This window comes from Pleurodeles waltl, chromosome 5 (genome assembly GCF_031143425.1).
Source record: "Pleurodeles waltl isolate 20211129_DDA chromosome 5, aPleWal1.hap1.20221129, whole genome shotgun sequence".
In the NCBI taxonomy this organism is placed as follows: domain Eukaryota; kingdom Metazoa; phylum Chordata; class Amphibia; order Caudata; family Salamandridae; genus Pleurodeles; species Pleurodeles waltl.
The window spans coordinates 401,494,415-401,516,233 of NC_090444.1; positions in this window are offsets into that span (position 1 = coordinate 401,494,415).

Here is a 21,819-nt window from a genome sequence, read left to right on the forward strand (position 1 = left end):
TCTGTCTTTTCCAGGACAATGAGACAGAAACTAGCTTTCCTCTCATGTCTCCTGCTATTCTCTCTTGTGTATGCTAATGCCAGGAGGTGTGGGATATGAAAGTATTCTGCCTCACTCTGCTATAGTGTATTTCAAATGTATGCACTTTTCTGTTGAAGCCTGTGGATTATATTAAAATAGGAATTGCCAGATCTCATCAGTAATGACAAATTGATTCACCCTAAAACACCCTGCATGGGATGCACCCATCAGTTTTTCTTTTTCTTTTTTTAAAGAGGAGAGGCATTGCTTATCAGTGAAGAATTACACCACCTGCCCAAAACCATAAGTGAAAGGTACCTTGTTTTCTGCCTCAACTTCTGATTCCAGCATTTTAGACCAGGACTGGTGGTTCCAATCTACTGCTGACCCAGAGGTTTTAAGGGGCTAAGATCCTATCAATGATCACAAAAAGCTCAGCAACTAAACGTCCCATCACCAGACATCTGCTCCATCTTCAAAAAGGCTTTAATAATGAGTTTTCCCTTTCTACCCTAGAAGTGCTCAAGATAACCCATGAGTGAAGACTTCACTGAAAGTGTGTTGTGCTGTCTAGTGTCTGCATGATTCCAAACAATTTCATTTTCCGTTTTGTAATAAAATTCTGATGGAGGACCTGGGGCTAATTAGCAAATCACTCTGAAAAGTAAGTGATCACTGTGGCTTTATCATTTTTGTTTTTACCACTTTGAGGATTTTTGCTAATTTGAAGCTACAGCAGAACTCTTTGTTCAACATATATGAGCTTGAAAAAGCCTGAATGGGTATCGCCATTAGATTTACTCTGCTGAAACTTTTTGTCTTCCAGCATGATTTTGAAAGCTCTGCAGGACGAATCCACAAATTTCCCACAGCACAACATTAAATATCTTTTGTGGTTTCTTTCCTATGAAGCAGATTTTGTTTTGTTTAGCTGTCTACTTAATTTGTGTGATTCTTTTTAGTTACATGATTGTCTTTGTAGTTGACATAGTTTGAACAGTTCTAATTGATTAATATTATTGTGGTTTTTTTGGCTATGTGCTGCAAATATATAAAATGAACTTTTAGTGAGGAAGGCGGCGTCAGAAGACCTATGCATTGAAGGAAAGGTAATGCTATGTGCATTAAATACATCATCACTACACACCGCATTTCGCCATGAATATGAACTTTGTTAGTTCAGTACTGCTGTGTACCAAGACTAAAGATGTTATATTGGGATGGAAAAGACCTATGCATCTTAATGGATGTGCACCCAAGCCCGGAGTGCTCAACAGTACTGATGTCAGAATCCCTAATGCTGATTTTTGTTGTCATAGGGAAACACGGGGCATGCATTCGCGCCATGGCATAGGCCTGCCTCACGAATTGTGGCCTTGTTGGATTGGGAGGGTGCCCAAAGCTCTAACCTCATATTGCTGGAAGAATACAGCCTTCATCAGTATTTAAGCAGCACATGTGCAGTAGTGTCAGCATTATGTGTACTGAGCAATAGGAAGACGAGAGCAGAGAAGTGGGCACTTTAAAAGAAGCAGACCCCCAACATAAACTTCAAAGACTCTAAATTACATTTGGTGTCTGGAAATGGACTAAAAAAAGGAAAGCTTCATACCCCAAAAATGATCACCCTCCAAGGAGCCAGAGGGGCTGTGTGAGGAGCGGAAGCTCTTCAAGTCTTCTGCATGTGACCAGGACTGGGGGACAAGGCCTGCTAGTCTCTCTTCTGGGGCAGGGGGCATCACCTAGGGAATCTAATACCACCTGTCCTGGAGCACCATCAACTTCCTGCTGAGACCAGTGTACCATGTGAGGAAGAGGAGAGTGTTGGAGGGAGTAAGATCCAGTGGGGAGCCTTTTCAGGTAGATGTGAGGTGACAGCTTCAGCAGTAAACGAATCACTACCCGTGTGCAGACAGAGTCAGCAACTCTCGTATGCCAGAGGAGGATGTCCATGAATTGAGCAGTGTGCATTGCTGAACTATTGTGCTGCCCTGCGTAGTGGGATCGTGGCGATCCTGTGTGACAGGAGGGGCTGCTATGAGAAAACTGCCATGTGGTAAGGGCAATAACTTGTGTGTAGTAGTAGGCAGTAGTAAGCTGCAACCCCATATGCCAGGATTGCCACTGCTGAGGACTTCACTGTGCCGATAGGGACAGAGCCCATGCAGTATGAGGAAACTAAGACCCTGTATGGCAGAGTGGGTCACAGGGACCAGCAAATCATGTGACCTGATTAGAGTCATCGTCCAGGAGTGTGAGGCCGCTTTGGACCTTGCTCATCTGCATTCAGAAAAGTAACAGACAAGTGCACATTGGATGAATTAAAAAAACAACACAGCTGACACACATTGGCCAAGTGGACACATCTACAAAGCACACTATAAAACATACCCTTTCACAGACCACAATCCTCTGCATTTCCACTGCAGCACAGCAAGACAGATCACACATCTTGTAATACATTTTTTTGTCCTGTTTAATTAGTCACTATCATCCCCTTTAATTTCCATTCATGTCACAGGCCAAAAAACAAAACTTTTCAGAGGATGAGTAGCGAGTCATGTTCAATGAAACATTAGAGTTGAAGTGCAATTGTTTGACGCCCAAGTCCAGCACACTCCACTCAGTAGGAAAATGGAAATGTGGGACAGGATAGTGCACAGAGTGAATGTTGTAGGCACCACTCTGCCCCAATAAAACTCTGCCTGGGAGGAGAAAGTCTTGGCCATTCTGCATCCTGAAGGCTTGACAGGAATACCTGGGGGAGTGGAGTCAGGTAAGTTTCAGCACAAAGACTGTCACACAAATTAAATGTCATGCATGCTCACAGCTCAGCTTTTCCCACTGTCTTGTTCCTGTACCTCACCAGCATTCAACACCCACAGTATCTGAGATTTAACAATGTCAATATGTGTAGCTGGATCTAGTCTCACAGGTACCAAGGCCCATCACATGTCATATGTCCAAATGGTGCCTGGAAATCTCACAAAAACAAAAATACATTACACAATTCATGTTATGTCCCAGAATGTAAACTTATACTTAAACCTAAATGCAGCCTGCATACAGATATGTAATGCAAAACATTTGTCAAGTGTTGGGAAGTAGAGAGAGTGGTCTGACTGCAACTCCCAGCAGGCCGTGTTTTTGTAACTCCACCAACCAGCAGAGTGTGCACTTGTCCAAATATCCTTCTTTCTGAACTCTTTAATTGAAGTGTACTCACCTGGGGGTGCCCATTTGTCAAGTTGTGGGGAGTAGAGAGAGTGACCTGGCTGCAACTCCCAGCATGCCCTGTTTCTATAATTCCAACCACCAGCACAGTGTGCACTTGAACAAGTACCCCTGTTCGTGAACTATCAAATGAACTGTACTCACCTAGGAAGATACCATTTGTATAGTGTGTGTAGGAGTGAGAGTGATCTGAATGCAAAGCACACTAGGCCCTGTTGCAATAACTTCAGCCACCAGCCCAGTGGTCTCTTGTCCAAATAACCCTGTTTGTGAACTCTCAATTGAAGTATACTCATCTGAGGGGATACCATTTGTTTTGTATGTGTAGTAGAGAGAGTGACCTCACTGCAACTCCCAGACAGCAATGTTTCTCTAACTCCAACCACCATCTCAGTGTGCACTTGTCCTAAAACCGTCTTTGTGAACTCTCAATTGAAATGTACTCACATGGAAGGGGATACCATTTGTCTAGTGTTGGGGAGTGGAGAGAGTGATCTGACTGCAACTCCCAGCAGGCCCAGTCTCAGTAACTCTAAACACCAGCCCAGTGGTCCCTTCTGCAAATACATCTATTAGTGACCTCTCAAAATGAAATGTAACCGCCTAGAGGTATACCGTTTGTAATGTGTTGTGGAGTAGAGAGAGTGACCTAACTGCAGCTACCAGCAGACCCAGTTTATCTAACCCCAACCATCAGCACATTGGTCACTTGTCCAAATACATCTGTTAGTGAATTCTCAAATTAAGTATACTCACCTGGGGGGGGGGGTACCATTTGAATAGTGTGGGTAGGAGAGAGAGTGACCTGACTGAAACTCCCAGGAGGCACTGTTTCAGTAATGCCAAACATCAGCCCAGGGGTCACTTGTGCAAATACGTCTGTTAGTGAACTCTCAAATGAAGTGTGCCCACCTGGGGGGGATATCATTTGTCAAGTGTTGGTGAGTAGAGAGAGTGACCTGACTGCAACTCCCAGCAGGCCTTGCTTATTTCACTCCAACCACCAGCACAGTTGTCACTTGTCCAAACACCCTTGTTTGTGAACTCTCAATTGAAGTGTACTCATCTGGGAGTGATCGGAATACAGCTCATTCTCAAATAAGAGATGTATCTGTTTACTTAGCAATATCTTGACTTGCTAAGCCAAGATGAAACTATTGAGAACAATAATGACACCTTACCCAGTGTGTACAACAAGTATTCCTAAAGCCTCAAACTGCATCACCAGATTGGTATCAGCAGCAGACACATTGACACAACATTCTGCACATGATGACTCCAGTCACATATATAATCCAGTCCTGGGTTTGCCTGCATCCCACTCAACTAGATCTCCAACATCAGCAGCAGCCACAGGAAGGGAGGCCCCGTCAAAGGAACAACCAGCCACAGACACCCCTGCCTCTGTAGAACCTGATCACGTCCCCCTGCAAGGGGGGAAGTCCAGCGAAGAATCCAGGAGGTGTGGATGGCAAGAGTCCAGGAGTTGAGGAAGGCAAGACACACACCTGCGTCCAATAACTCTCCTCCTTAAGGACCTTAAGGACCTCCTTTGTGTGTTACACATTAACGTTTTGGATTGATCCTGAACTACCTTCCATTTCCATTGGGAGGAGTACTCTGGACTTTGGACTTCCAATGATATGGCATCGACTCCAATGATTTCATTCACCATGACTGGCCCCTTCGCATATTTTTGTTTGGTTGATTCATGTCACATATGTTTTCTGTTAGTTGTAGCTTCAAAAAAAAGTCACCCATCACTGACTCGTTGTCTGCTGATTTTGCTTTCCTATTTAGCCATGTAGCTATGTCAGACCATGTGAACCATACAATGATGATCCAAGGTACTTGTTCGAGATGGGATATGTTGCATGCACACAGTTTCCAGCTCAAGAGTACAGCCATTCCCCACCAACACATACATACAAGTGTCTGGTCAAACTAACAAATGTTTTACAGTATGCAGCACATAGCCTGTCAATATGTTGGAACGTTTGGAAATCATAAATCGTTGACTTAAACTGAGTAAATGAACATATTTGCAAATACAGAGCTCTAGACCACAGAATTAAGGGATTTGTCAGACATTGTCCTGTTGAATAGGTAAACATTGAAGTGATTGATGTCATCAGCTTGAGCCTTACCACATACCACACCAAAGTAATCCAATATCACATAATCCAAGATTCATACAGATGGCAGTACAACAGTTCCTGATCACAAGGACATTATAATCCAATGTTCATGCATCTGGTGGAATGACATAAACATATGTCTTTGTTTTGACACAGGGACTGTGGTCTACAGTGATGAAACACATCTACGGGCATACACAGGTCATACAAAAAGAGTGTTTAGCCAATGTGAATGGAAAATGACTTGGTCGTAAGCCAGGAAACATATTTTATGGCCACATGATGACACACAGGAGGCATCAGATGTACCACAGGACACAAAACAAGTCCAATGGGTACTTCTGAACTTCCATCTTAACACTGTGCAAGTTTTTTTGGAACAGGTCACATACACCCAAACTGAGTGGCCTACATTACCTGGAACAATCCATGCCCACTTTGTATTTCAGAGCAGCATCACATACCTGCCAATGACACAACTCTGAAATGCCCACATGAAGATGTCACTGGGAATGTACCGGTGCACAGAACAAAACAAGGAGTATAATCTTGAACCCATACATATGAAACAAGTCACATAGCAAGCAACTGGAAAACAAAGTACATTGCAATAATTCTGACACAAACAAAGCAACATCATGAAAGTGGAGATGTGTCAAAAGCTGTATCAATCAGCCTTTGGCTGATTTTTATAGAGTGTCAGCTCCCTAACTCTGGCCTTCAAGAGCACAAACACCCGCTCTACTGCCCGCCATGTTCTTCCATGGGCCTCATTTAAGTGGCATTCCCCTGGTGTTGTTGGATTCCTCAGTGGCGTCAATAACCAAGGATGGTTTGGATAAGCTGAGTCTCCTGTTATGGAATGATACATAAGTGCAACAATGATTCACTCACTTCATGATTGTAGCACCTGACATTGCTCACACACAATCAGGACAGACGTGACTTACCAACCAGTCAGGCCCTCCCTGCTTAGAGTTGTGACATCAGCTGGGGTATGTGCTGTTTTGCATTAGAAAGGAATCATAGGCTGATCCAGGAAAACTGGCACACACATTTGAGATATAGAGATCCACCAAACAGAAGGTTGTCACATTCACCCCCTCCAAGGGTACCTATGTGAAATGACATGATTTGGAACATTAGTCACTGTGTCCACAGCAACATACATGATGCATGCCAACAAAATTATGTGCAACGTATTTCTGACGGAATGTACATGACACCCAGTACACATCACAGCTGGCAACTACACAAGGGTCAAATGTGACCCCGATGGTCGTGAACACATGTGCCCAAAACATGGATTCCGGCAACACCCAACTATCTTCAACACAATTGGCCTTTGAAATGTGACTGTATTTTCCAACCTCCAAAAATACCATCAGCGATGATGGCCTGTGCACCGCTGTCATATGTCATCTGTGCCCTGCTGGGCCTGAAAGATCGAGGAGGTCCAGCTGGGGCTGTCCTCCCAACAAGGGTGGGGCACACAGTGGAGCATGACCCCTCTAATGCCTTGCATTCTGGTGGTGGCGTACCTGTACCTTGATGGGCATTTGGGGGTGAGTACAGGGCATATTACTACCTTCCACATAGCCAAGTTGATATTTTAGGTTCTGACGTCTTCCCATAACGATTGGGGATGGGTTATGTGTGACACACAAGATGAGTGTTTGTGCATCTATGTAATATCATGCATACTGATGTGCCTTACCTATTAGCCCTGGGACTTAGGACACAGCTGAGTATAATCCATAAAAATGTTGCCCTCCAGGGACATCGTATATGGATCAATCAAGTAATGTGTTTTGTTGTAGTGTGCCTAAATTCTATGAAACAGACCACTACTTCTCAGTGTTACAGCCCAAACAAAAATAAATGATGGGTCACTGACCTCAGCCACCAGAGGACACTTGTCTTCATTGTGTGATGAGTGCTAGTGCCTTACTACTGTCTGTCATGTGAAGGTGGCCATCATGCATGTGACTGAGCATACATTGCTCTTTGGGTATGCTACACATTAAAACTTTCCTTTGGTAAGTGAGGAATGCCCATTGACATGGTTCATGTGCCATCCCTTTTTCCAACATGTCAGCATGTGTGCCTTTCTCTTTTGACAAAACGTGTACCCTGCTGTTTCATGCATGGTCTACCTGTGTTCATGGGATGATTTCTGTATTCCCTCACATAAATGTGCATGCCAAACTGTGTTTGGAATTGGACATATGCAATGGGGTTACATTTCATGTGGTGCCACAGTCAGGAGTGTGTCAATATTGATTGTTTGCTCACACATATCCTCGCCCGTCACTGCATGTCATTTGGCATGTACAACTGCAGTAGCAATGAGGGACATGGCAGGTAGGACTAGAGTTTTTACACACAATGTGCATTTCCATGCCATTGATGTGGCATCATATGGCAGAGTGCACTGCACATGTGAAATGGGGAAGGTTTGTTACCTGACTGTTGGCATGCATCACAGAGTGACAAGCTTTTATGATGGAATCACATGTGGTTGGGTATAACCATTCATCAATGGCTATCTGGGTTTGCAGGACTAAAATGGAGACAGTGATATAGCTTCCCATTGGGCAACATGTTGAGGGCCTCCTACAAGTACATGCAAATCCCTGGGCCTCTCGAACATTCAAAGGGTTAATGGCTATTAATGGTACAATCAGAGTATGTGAGTATGTCATTGGAAGGGGCGCCATACAATAGTGGTGATTTCCCTGGGGCTAGCTGATTGATTGTGTTGTTGATTTTAGAAACATATCACCCTGATAATTTGCATATTTTGCGGCAGTGTACATTTCCATGCCAAATGTGTACTATATCCTGGAAACATTAGAACTACATTCATGACTCCATTAGGACAAATGAAACATGGTGAAGTGTGCATTGTTGACATGTTTCCAGTGTGACATGAGTATTTCCATGTCACCTTCTTCAGGCTACTGTACCACTATCACCAAATGGCAGAGTTTTAGAGAGTCCTATTGTTCTGTTATTGTGCATGTGACAAAACTATGTATTTAGGACCTTGTGTGGATCTGTGCGAATGAACTTGGCAACTGGTAACTGAGGTATGCTCCATGAGACAAAGCATTGAAGGTGATGTGTTCTCCTTCTTCTTCAATGGTTACTGTGATTGCACAACTTCACCCATGCAATTGTAGTTGTCTGAGATCCTGATTTTCGTGTGAAAGTTCACGTGGCATGTATGCATATGGTTTGGTACATATAGGAGCCACTATGATGCAGTTTGTTGCTAGGGCCTACTTGATGTCATAGTGATGTTTGATAACCACAGCTGTTGTTCAAGTGTAATCAGAAACATGAGGTGACCCTTTTTCTCTTTGTATTTGCAACATCATCCCAGGCAAGCGAAGGAGACAGGGCGCAACCAAGTTGGGAAGCATCTGGCCACCGTACCTCTTGTCATGACACCACCAACATGGAGGGACCCAGTGGCCCGGAAGGTGAGGGGACTGCCATGGAGGACTCAGGATCAACCTCGTCATCATTGGATTCTACTTCCAGTGGCCACTGCCTAGTGGTGGTGGACTCATCTGGAGCTGCTCCTGTACCATCCTGTTCTGCCACCCCAGTTCTATTGCTACCCTGCCTGTTGCTCCCCTCCCATTTGGCTGCGCCTGCACACCCAAAAGGGTGGGTGTCTGCTTTGCCCCACGTACCTCAGCCCCAGCCCCGGTTAGCCCTGCTGCCCTGAGTGAGGAGGCTATTGACCTCCTGAGGAGTATAACTGTGGGTCAGGCTGCCATTGTGAATGTCATCCAGGGATTGGCAAGCCAACTTCAGCAGACAAATGCTTTCCTGGAAGGCATTCATAGTGGCATGTCTGGCCTACACAGATCTTTTCAGGCTCTGGCCTCCTCACTGATCGCAGCTGTCCATCCCCACAATCTTCCCCCTACCACTTCCCTCTTCCCAATCCAAATTCCCTATTCCCCTACCTATCCCAAGCACACAGACATACCACATACACCCACCACAACACATACAAGCAGCACACATCAACACAAGCACCACAAAACACACTGGCACCCAGGCACTCAACATTTACTCGTAGACACCACATCAGCCATCATTTCAACAGGCACCCCCAGTGACCTACATATCACCACAACATCCAGTGACACATCCACCACACCCACCAAACACCCAGACAACAGCTCACAACCCAATGACCTTCACACCTCTGACACCATACCCTCAGACACCAGCACAACATCCACAGACATATCCACTGATTCAGCCATACCCATAGGCACCACCCAAACACACACAGACACATCCACAGCATCTACCATACCCACAAACACTATCCCAACAGACATACACACATCGACCCCTCCACTCCCACATCACCCAGCACATTCACCTCCAGACCCCCAAGACACACAAATGCCCACACTCACATATGCAACAGATACCACCCAAACACAAGCATACCTCACACACTCACACACCCAAGGCATCTGCACCCACAGACGAGCCCACCACTCCCTCAACCTACAAAACCTCAACCCATCCATTGACCCTATCCATTTTCCCAAAGAGATTTTCCTTTTTGACCTTCTCCTTTCCCCTGTTACCTCCAAACCCCCTCCCAAACCCAAGAGGCCCCCACCCACATTGCATTCCATCCCTTCCACACCCAAGTCCTTCCCTTCACACCTGTCCCCCTGCAAGCGCCCGTACCTCTCCCCACAAGATTAAGCCCACCCCTCCCGAGGAAAAGTCTCCCCTCCCAAACCAAAACCCAAACCACACATCCTAAATTCAACCCTATCCCACCCAAAGATGATCTCTGAGGTGCCTGCCTACCCACTTGATGCCCCTTCATATGGAGGTTCCCTGGCAGTGATTGAAGTCAGGGTTCGGCACAGTTATGTGCATGAACTCATGTGGACTGGCCAATGGCATTTGCTCTTCAGCATTTGAATTTAATAAACTCAAGTTGTTGTTTTGTTGGGTACACACTTGTTCTGCCATTACTTTTCTACCATTATGTTTTTCCTGAGTAACTTGTGTTGTATTCTTACAGTTGTGTCATAGTTGGACTTTTGCTCTAGGCAAGACTGTTGGTTTAAAGGTGACAGTACTAACAAAACGCAGCTCTCCTCCTAACCCTTCCGGCTCACAAGCAGTACCTCACCAAAAACCCAAAACAGTCAAAGGTGATTTGTGTCAGCCTTAACGCATGGACTCAAAAGTTTGACATCTCAGGGAGCGTTGTGGTGAAACGGAGATGACCCCGTTCTCACATTAACAACATGTCTCAATCCCACACAGGCAATAAAGAAGATGCAGTAAAGTTTCAATAGGGTTTATTTGAGTAAAACTGCAATCTGCGATAACTTGCATGGGCTGCAATGATTAGTATAATGAACAGTGAAAGAAACAGAATGGCAAAGACAAGAGTCCTTAATACAAAGACCCCCACCATCTTGCAATATCATGAAATAACATGAGGTATGTGATATGTCCTTTATACCCTAGCATGTAGGCCTAACCCCTAACCTAGAAGAGAGCTAGGTATGTTAAACCCCAATCTGCCAATGCCATGTCCATGAGAACAGCCCCCAACTGTTGTTACCTTGGATTGAGGTCTCTAGCTCAGACTCCACAGGAACACGAACACTGGGTCAGTGTCAAGGCGACGTGCTGCATCGATAGCAGCGATGACATCTGGTCAGAATCCCTCTGACTATCTGTTCAGGTGAGGAATATTTATATAGATCTACTTGGACCCCTGACGCAGGTTTGTTCCCAAACAATAGATAACAAGGCGTGCTTGGGACGGTAAATAAGATAAACAATTCCCTCAGCAGCATGAAGCGGGTAAGTACCTCAAAGGGAACAGCTACACTTTGTATTTGTCACCTGATCTTGGCGCCTTAGCGCGGTGGCACTGATAATGCAAATCAAAACATGGGCTTAAGTCAAAACAAGGCAGCCATCTTAAAAGAATTAATTAAATAAATGCACTAAAACAGAGCAAGCTAAGTAGGGTAAACGTCACTGGGTGACGGGGGCACCAGTCTGCAAGCCACAGGCTAAGCTAACTCCTGTATCCCATTAAGATAAACTAGGATTCACTACACCCTCCCCAGTACCATAACAAGTATGACACCATATCTGGATGCCACCGAAAGTGAAATTAATCCAAATGCTAAAAATGCTCTGGAATAAAAGCTAAAAGCAGAAAAACTAGCTAAAAATCCTCTAAAAAACATGTTAAAATCAATAGCTAAAAAACATGTCAAGAGATATAGGCCCTCATTCTGACCCTGGCGGTCTTTGACCGCCAGGGCGGAGGACCGCGGGAGCACCGCCGACAAGCCGGCGGTGCTTCAATGGGGATTCCGACCGCGGCGGTAAAGCCGCGGTCGGACCGGCACCACTGGCGGGGTCCCGCCAGTGTACCGCGGCCCCATTGAATCCTCCGCGGCGGCGCAGCTTGCTGCACCGCCGCGGGGATTCTGACCCCCCCTACCGCCATCCAGATCCCGGCGGTCGGACGCCGAGATCCGGATGGCGGTAGGGGGGGTCGCGGGGCCCCTGGGGGCCCCTGCAGTGCCCATGCCACTGGCATGGGCATTGCAGGGGCCCCCGTAAGAGGGCCCCTACATGTATTTCACTGTCTGCTGCGCAGACAGTGAAATACGCGACGGGTGCAACTGCACCCGTCGCACAGCTTCCACTCCGCCGGCTCGATTCCGAGCCGGCTTCATCGTGGAAGCCTCTTTCCCGCTGGGCTGGCTGGCGGTCTGAAGGAGACCGCCCGCCAGCCCAGCGGGAAAGTCAGAATTACCGCCGCGGTCTTTCGACCGCGGAACGGTAACCTGACGGCGGGACTTTGGCGGGCGGCCTCCGCCGCCCGCCAAGGTCAGAATGAGGGCCATAATGTCAACCATGACAAGCAAGGCAGGCCAAAGTAAGATCAATAAATGTATACTTTGATTTTAGTCAAAGCGAATCATCAAAATATTTACAATAGTCATGATCTTGAAGAGCATCTCCGAAGTCACTAAATGGAAAGGACTGCAAGAAGGAGGCCACATCATCAGATCGATCACTGGATAGGCAGATGTGTCCACGGAGCAGTAGTACAAAGAAGTCTCTTGCGCAGGTCCACCTGCAGTAGTGTCATCCTCGATGATGTAACGAGCCGACTCGGTGAACAAGGAAGACTCATAGGAGGCTTCACAAATCAGCCTTAATCTCTAGGGGCACAACTGTGAGTGAACGCTCATCGGGGACATCAGCAATTCTTGATCCACAGGAGGCACCGGCGTAACAGCAAGGCACACTTTTGGCAAATGTTCGAAGAGGCACCATATGCAGCGAAAGACCGGTCACTCATCATAGGAGTGGTCGGAATGATAATGACTAATCACACTCCAATTCCACCAGCAAGGAAGCATCGAAGATCTGAACCATGCGATCATGGCACAGTTGTGCTGGTGGCTGAAGCTCCATTGCTTTGTGTAGCTGAAAAGACACAACCACTGAGAATCATAAGAAATAGCAGCAGTATCCCGCCAATCAATGTCAAAATAATTGGAAAGCCACCAAATACACTTGAAAAGAGTGAATGGATGGCCGATGGGATGACTCCGAAGACAGTCTGGAAGATGGACACAAATCTAGACCCAACAGCCATAAAGAAATGGACAATCCCAAATGTGCTCGAAGCGTTAAAAATTCTGGATACCAATTCTCCAAAGTGCTTGGGGAAGTTGAGATTTAATAGGGATTGTATCTCGGCTGATGATCTCACAATCTGCACATCATACATCTCTCTAGCTAATGTCAACGCAACCTGTTTTTGAAACAGTAGCACCTTTAGTCTGCTGAGCTTGTTATAATTTACATTAATAGTATCAATGTGAGGCCACATGTCTAATACCTTTATCTATCGTGTGGGGGGGAATAAAACATGTCACAACACGTAACGACCTTAGAGACTGAGATTGCATAGGCAATTCCTGGTCGCATACCACAACAGCTTTGGTCGCTCAGCACCACATAACTTCCATTCAAAAGTACATGAAATGCCAGTTGAATCAAAGGGATGAGAGTACTCTTTAGAAAACAGGCCAATGTAGGAGGCTGGACTGGCTTGTAGTGAGTACCAAGGAGTACTTGCACCTTGCACCAGGCCCAGTTATCCCTTATTAGTGTATAGGATGTCTAGCAGCTTAGGCTGATAGATAATGGTAGCTTAGCAGAGCAGCTTAGGCTGAACTAGGAGACGAGTGAAGCTCCTACAGTACCACTTAGTGTCATATGCACAATATCATAAGAAAACACAATACACAGTTATACTAAAAATAAAGGTACTTTATTTTTATGACAATATGCCAAAGTATCTTAGAGTGTACCCTCAGTGAGAGGATAGGAAATATACACAAGATATATATACACAATAGCAAAAATATGCAGTATAGTCTTAGAAAACAGTGCAAACAATGTATAGTTACAATAGGATGCAATGGGGACACATAGGGATAGGGGCAACACAAACCATATACTCCAAAAGTGGAATGCGAACCACGAATGGACCCCAAACCTATGTGACCTTGTAGAGGGTCGCTGGGACTATTAGAAAATAGTGAGAGTTAGAAAAATAACCCTCCCCAAGACCCTGAAAAGTGAGTGCAAAGTGCACTAAAGTTCCCCTAAGGACAAAGAAGTCGTGTTAGAGGAATAATGCAGGAAAGACACAAACCAACAATGCAACAACGCTGGATTTCCAATCTGGGGTACCTGTGGAACAAGGGGGCCAAGTCCAAAAGTCACAAGCAAGTCGGAGATGGGCAGATGCCCAGGAAATGCCAGCTGCGGGTGCAAAGAAGCTTCTACTGGACAGAAGAAGCTGCGGTTTCTGCAGGAATGCAAAGGGTTAGAGACTTCCCCTTTGGAGGACAGATCCCACTTGCCTTGTAGAGTTGTGCAGAAGTGTTTTCCCACCGAAAGAACGCCAACAAGCCTTGCTAGCTGCAAATTGTACAGATAGTATTTTTGGACGCTGCTGTGGCCCAGGAGGGACCAGGAGGTCGCAAATTGGACCAGGAGGTAGAGGGGACGTCGAGCAAGACAAGGAGCCCTCTTAGCAGCAGGTAGCACCCAGAGAAGTGCCAGAAACAGGCACTACGAAGATGCATGAAACAGTGCTCACCCAAAGTTACACAAAGGAGTCCCACGTCGCCGGAGACCAACTTAGAAAGTCGTGCAATGCAGGTTAGAGTGCCGTGGACACAGGCTTGGCTGTGCACAAAGGATTTCCACCGGAAGTGCACAGGGGCCGGAGTAGCTGCAAAAGTCGTGTTTCCCAGCAATGCAGTCTAGCGAGGTGAGGCAAGGACTTACCTCCACCAAACTTGGACTGAAGAGTCACTGGACTGTGGGAGTCACTTGGACAGAGTTGCTGGATTCGAGGGACCTCGCTCGTCGTGCTGAGAGGAGACCCAAGGGACCGGTAATGCAGCTTTTTGGTGCCTGTGGTTGCAGGGGGAAGATTCCGTCGACCCACGGGAGATTTCTTCGGAGCTTCTAGTGCAGAGAGGAGACAGACTACCCCCACAGCATGCACCACCAGGAAAACAGTCGAGAAGGCGGCAGGATCAGCGTTACAGAGTTGCAGTAGTCGTCTTTGCTACTTTGTTGCAGTGTTGCAGGCTTCCAGCGCGGTCAGCAGTCGATTCCTTGGCAGAAGGTGAAGAGAGAGATGCAGAGGAACTCGGATGAGCTCTTGCATTCGTTATCTAAAGTTTCCCCAGAGACAGAGACCCTAAATAGCCAGAAAAGAGGGTTTGGCTACTTAGGAGAGAGGATAGGCTAGCAACACCTGAAGGAGCCTATCACAAGGAGTCTCTGACGTCACCTGGTGGCACTGGCCACTCAGAGCAGTCCAGTGTGCCAGCAGCACCTCTGTTTCCAAGATGGCAGAGGTCTGGAGCACACTGGAGTAGCTCTGGACACCTCCCAGGGGAGGTGCAGGTCAGGGGAGTGGTCACTCCCCTTTCCTTTGTCCAGTTTCATGCCAGAGCAGGGCTAAGGGGTCCCCTGAACCGGTGTAGACTGGCTTATGCAGAATTGGGCACATCTGTGCCCAAGAAAGCATTTCCAGAGGCTGGGGGAGGCTACTCCTCCCCTGCCTTCACACCATTTTCCAAAGGGAGAGGGTGTCACACCCTCTCTCAGAGGAAGTTCTTTGTTCTGCCATCCTGGGCCAGGCCTGGCTGGACCCCAGGAGGGCAGATGCCTGTCTGAGGGGTTGGCAGCAGCAGCAACTGCAGTGAAACCCCAGGAAGGGCAGTTTGGCAGTACCAGGGTCTGTGATACAGACCACTGGGATCATGGGATTGTGCCAACTATGCCAGGATGGCATAGAGGGGGCAATTCCATGATCATAGACATGTTACATGGCCATATTCGGAGTTACCATTGTGAAGCTACATATAGGTAGTGACCTATATGTAGTGCACGCGTGTAATGGTGTCCCCGCACTCACAAAGTCAGGGAAATTGGCCCTGAACAATGTGGGGGCACCTTGGCTAGTGCCAGGGTGCCCTCACACTAAGTAACTTTGCATCTAACCTTTACCAGGTAAAGGTTAGACATATAGGTGACTTATAAGTTACTTAAGTGCAGTGTAAAATGGCTGTGAAATAACGTGGGCGTTATTTCACTCAGGCTGCAGTGGCAGGCCTGTGTAAGAATTGTCAGAGCTCCCTATGGGTGGCAAAAGAAATGCTGCAGCCCATAGGGATCTCCTGGAACCCCAATACCCTGGGTACCTCAGTACCATATACTAGGGAATTTTAAGGGTGTTCCAGTAAGCCAATGTAAATTGGTAAAAATGGTCACTAGCCTGTTAGTGACAATTTGGAAAGAAATGAGAGAGCATAACCACTGAGGTTCTGATTAGCAGAGCCTCAGTGAGACAGTTAGTCACTACACAGGTAACACATTCAGGCACACTTATGAGCACTGGGGCCCTGGGTTACCAGGGTCCCAGTGACACATACAACTAAAACAACATATATACAGTGAAAAATGGGGGTAACATGCCAGGCAAGATGGTACTTTCCTACACAACTCCCCCCCAAACGAAGGACAATAAGACTAGCCATGACCTGATGAGTCTTCGTTGTCTAAGTGGAAATATCTGGAGAGTCCATCTGCATTGGAGTGGCTACTCCCAGGTCTATGTTCCACTGTATAGTCCATTCCCTGTAGGGATATGGACCACCTCAACAATTTAGGATTTTCACCTTTCATTTGTTTTAGCCAAAGTAGAGGTTTGTGGTCTGTCTGAACAATGAAGTGAGTGCCAAACAGGTATGGCCTCAACTTCTTTAGAGCCCAGACCACAGCAAAGGCCTCCCTCTCTATGGCAGACCAACGCTTTTCTCTAGGGGTCAACCTCCTACTAATAAAAGCAACAGGTTGATCCTGGCCCCCAGAATTAAGTTGTGATAGTACTGCCCCTACTCCTAATTCAGATGCATCAGTTTGGACATAGAATTTTTTAGAGTAACAAGGGCTTTTCAGGACAGGTGCAGAGCACATGGCCTGCTTCATCTCCTCAAAAGCTTTCTGACAGTTTGCTGTCCATAATACCTTTTTAGGCATTTTCTTAGATGTGAGGTCATTAAGAGGGGCTGCAATGGAGCCATAGTTCTTAATGAACCTCCTGTAATACCCAGTGAGGCCTAGGAAGGCTCTCACCTGAGTCTGAGTGGTAGGGGGAACCCAATCAATAATTGTTTGGATTTTCCCCTGAAGTGGTGCAATCTGTTCCCCACCAACAAGGTGTCCCAGATAAACCACCTTCCCCTGCCCTATCTGGCACTTTGAAGCCTTGATAGTGAGGCCTGCCTTCTGCAGGGCCTCCAAAACTTTCCATAGGTGGACCAGGTGATCATCCCAGCTGGAGCTAAAGACAGCTATATCGTCCAAATGTGCTGCACTGAAAGCTTCCAGCCCTTGCAGGACTGTGTTCACCAACCTTTGAAAAGTGGCAGGTGCATTTTTCAAACCAAAAGGCATTACAGTAAACTGGTAATGTCCTCCAATGGTTGAAAATGCAGTCTTAGGTTTAGCATCTTCTGACAATTTGATCTGCCAATACCCTGCAGTCAAATCAAAAGTGCTTAGATACTTGGCAGATGCCAGTGTATCTATGAGCTCATCTGCCCTGGGTATAGGGTGAGCATCAGTTTTGGTTACCAAGTTGAGACCTCTATAGTCTACACAAAACCGCATTTCCTTCTTTCCATCTTTGGAATGGGGTTTTGGTACAAGTACCACAGGAGAAGCCCATGGACTTTCAGAGTGCTCAACCACTCCTAGTTCTAACATTTTCTGCACCTCTTGCTTTATGCAGTCCCTGACATGGTCAGGCTGCCTATAGATCTTACTTTTGACAGGTAAACTGTCTCCAGTATCTATAGTGTGCTCACACCAAGAAGTGGTACCTGGCACAGTAGAGAAGAGTTCAGAGAATTGATCTAGGAGATTTATGCAATGGTCTTTCTGCTCAGCAGTAAGACAATCAGCCAAAACTACACCTTCCACAAGAGCATCTTGTTCTGTGGAAGAGAAGAGATCAGGTAGAGGATCACTGTCTTCTTCCTGTCCCTCATCAGTTGCCATGAGCAGGGTGAGATCAGCCCTGTCATAGTAGGGTTTCAGGCGGTTGACATGGAGCACCCTAAGGGGACTCCTGGCAGTGCCTAAGTCAACTAGTAGGTGACTTCTCCCTTCTTTTCAACAATTGTGTGGGGTCCACTCCATTTATCTTGGAGTGCTCTTGGGGCCACAGGCTCCAAGACCCACACTTTCTGCCCTGGTTGGTACTGAACCAAAACAGCCTTCTGATCATGCCATTGCTTCTGGAGCTCTTGGCTGGGCTGAAGGTTTTTGCTGGTCTTTTTCATGTACTCAGCCATCCTTGATTTGAGGCCAAGTACATAATCCACAATATCCTGCTTAGGAGCTTTTAAAGGTTGTTCCCAACCCTCCTTTACAAGTGTGAGTGGACCCCTAACAGGGTGTCCAAAAAGAAGTTCAAAGGGGCTGAAGCCCACTCCTTTCTGGGGTACCTCCCTGTAGGCAAAAAGGAGGCATGGTAGAAGGATATCCCATCTCCTGCGGAGTTTTTCAGGGAGACCCATAATCATGCCTTTGAGAGTTTTATTAAATCTCTCCACCAGTCCATTTGTTTGTGGATGATAGGGTGTTGTGAACTTGTAAGTTACACCACACTCCTTCCACATGGCCTTTAAGTATGTAGACATGAAATTGCTTCCCCTGTCTGATACTACTTCCTTTGGGAAGCCCACCCTAGAAAATATTCCCAGGAGGGCCTTTGCCACTGCAGGTGCTGTAGTGGTCCTTAAAGGAATTGCTTCAGGGTATCTTGTGGCATGGTCCACTACCACCAAGATAAACCTATTGCCTGAAGCAGTAGGAGGGTCAAGGGGGCCAACTATGTTACTCCCTACCCTTTTAAAGGGAACCCCAACCACAGGCAGTGGAATAAGGGGTGCCTTTGGGGTGCCACCTGTCTTGCCACTGGCTTGACAGGTTTCACAGGACTTACAAAAATCTTTTGTGTCCTCAGACATTCTAGGCCAATGAAACAAGGGAACAAGTCTGTCCCAAGTTTTCATTTGTCCCAGATGCCCAGCTAGGGGAATGTCGTGGGCAAGAGTTAGGAGGAACTTTCTGTACTCCTGAGGAATCACTAATCTCCTGGCAGCTCCAGGTTTAGGATCCCTATGCTCAGTGTACAAAAGGTTGTCCTCCCAGTAAACTCTGTGAGAGTCACTGACATCCCCATTAGCCTGTTTGACAGCTTGCTGTCTTAGACCCTCTAATGTGGGACAGGTTTGCTGTGCCACACTCAGCTCCTCCCTGGCAGGCCCCCCTTCACCCAAAAGCTCAGCAGTGTCTGCTTCCAGCTCCTCTGGGGTAGGTTCTGCACAGGGAGGGAATTCTTCTTCCTCAGAAGTTGAATCCACTGTAGAGGGAGGGATAGTAGGAAGTGGTTTGCTTCTACTAGCCCTAGCTTTAGGGAGCACTTGGTCCATTGTTCCAGGATCCAAGCTTCCCTGTCCTTTTTGCTTTTTGGCCTGAGCCCTTGTCAAAGCAAAAATATGCCCTGGGATGCCCAGCATTGCTGCATGGGCCTCCAACTCCACATCTGACCAAGCTGATGTCTCCAAATCATTTCCTAGTAGACAGTCTACAGGTAAATCTGTGGCTACCACAACTTTCTTTGGACCAGTAACCCCCCCCAGTTGAGATTAACAACAGCCATGGGGTGGCTAAGTGTGTTGTTGTGAGCATCGGTTACTTGGTACTGGTGGCCAAGTAGGTGTTGTTCAGGGTGGACCAGTTTCTCTATGACCATAGTCACACTGGCTCCAGTGTCCCTGTAGGCCTGAACCTCAACACCATTTATTAGGGGTAGCTGCTTGTACTTATCCATATTAAGGGGACAAGCAACTAAGGTGACTAAATCAATAGCCCCCTCAGATACTAACACAGCCTCTGTGGCCTCCCTAACAAGGCCAACCCCAACTAAGTTACCAATAGTGAGCCCAGCTACTCCCTTGGATTGGCTATTAGTAGGTTTGCTCCCACCACCACTGCTATTAGTAGGGACACTAGGGGTAGCAGTAGGGGTTGTAGTGGTAGGAGGCTTGGTGCTTTTCTTTGGACAACTGGGATCTGTTGTCCAATGGCCTTTTACTTTACATAAATAGCACCATGGTTTCTTTTCTTTGTTTTGATTAAAGGAGGATTTGGACTCACCACCCCCACCAGAGTGTTTTTGTGGGCCTGATGTAGACTCATTTTTAGATTTGTCCCCACCCTTGTCAGAAGACTTACCATCCTTCTTTTTGTTGCCATCGTTGTCACCCCCTGTATGAACTTTTCTGTTCACCCTTGTTCTGACCCATTTGTCTGCCTTCTTTCCTAATTCTTGGGGAGAGGTCAGATCAGAGTCCACCAAGAACTGGTGCAACAAATCAGACACACAATTATTAAGAATATGCTCTCTCAGGATCAAGTTATACAGGCTGTCATAATCAGTAACTTTACTGCCATGTAACCACCCCTCCAAGGCCTTCACTGAATGGTCAATGAAATCAACCCAGTCTTGTGAAGACTCCTTTTTGGTCTCTCTGAACTTTATCCTGTACTGTTCAGTGGTTAAGCCATAACCATCCAGGAGTGCATTCTTAAGTACTGTAAAATTATTGGCATCACTTTCTTTCACAGTAAGGAGCCTATCCCTACCTTTTCCACTAAATGATAGCCATAGGATAGCAGCCCACTGCCTTTGAGGGACATCCTGTACAATACAGGCCCTCTCAAGTGCAGCAAACCACTTGTTAATGTCATCCCCCTCCTTATAAGGGGGAACTATCTTGTGCAGATTCCTGGAATCATGCTCTTTTGAAGGATGACTATGGGGAATACTGCTGCTGCCACCATGGGTTTCTAAACCCAACTTCTGTCTTTCCTTCTCTAATTCTAAAGACTGTCTATCCAAATCCAGCTGTTGCTTTTTAAGCTTCAGTCTGGTTTGTTCCACCCTCAACTTATTGAGTTCCCTTTCTAACAATCTGTCATCAGGGTTGGTGGGAGGGACATTTCTAGATACAGAGGTATGATGGGAATGAACAGAAGGAGACCTGTCCCTTACAGAGGGCACACTAACAGCTTGGCTAACAGAAACATCAGTACCACTGTGGTGTGAGTAAATGCTTTTGCTATGATGTGAGACAACACTATTTGTATGGTGTGGCTCTTCATCATTACCAACTATGCTAGACTGTCTAGTAATGGGCAGGCTAGGAAGTTTCTTTCCTGAATCTTTTCCTGGGGGAGTCCCTGGATCAGATTGGGAACCATTAGCTACTTTTTCAACAGATGGGGCACTTCTAGCCTTATCCTGTTCTCTAAGCATGTTAAGTAACAATTCCAAGGAAGGATTCTTCCCTACACTCAAACCTCTCTCTATGCAGAGACTCCTTGCTCCTTTCCAGCTAAGGTGATCATATGCAAGTTTGGACAGATCAACATTTTGGCCTGTGCCAGACATTTTTAGAGAGAGTTAAAGTGATAGCAAAAGAGAAAAAAGTTTGTCAGAGCTTTTAGAAAGACAGAGAAAAAAAACTTTTAAAACTTTTTAGAACTTTTTAGAAAGTTAGAAGTACTTTTCAGCACTTAGAAAAGAGTGAAAAGAGGAAATGCAAAACTTTTTGGCAATGTGTATATACACTGAACTTGTTTTGTATATTTTTCTCTTATGAAAATTACAATGACAAGAGTGGTAAGTAGTCTCAAAGCACTTATCCCACCACTG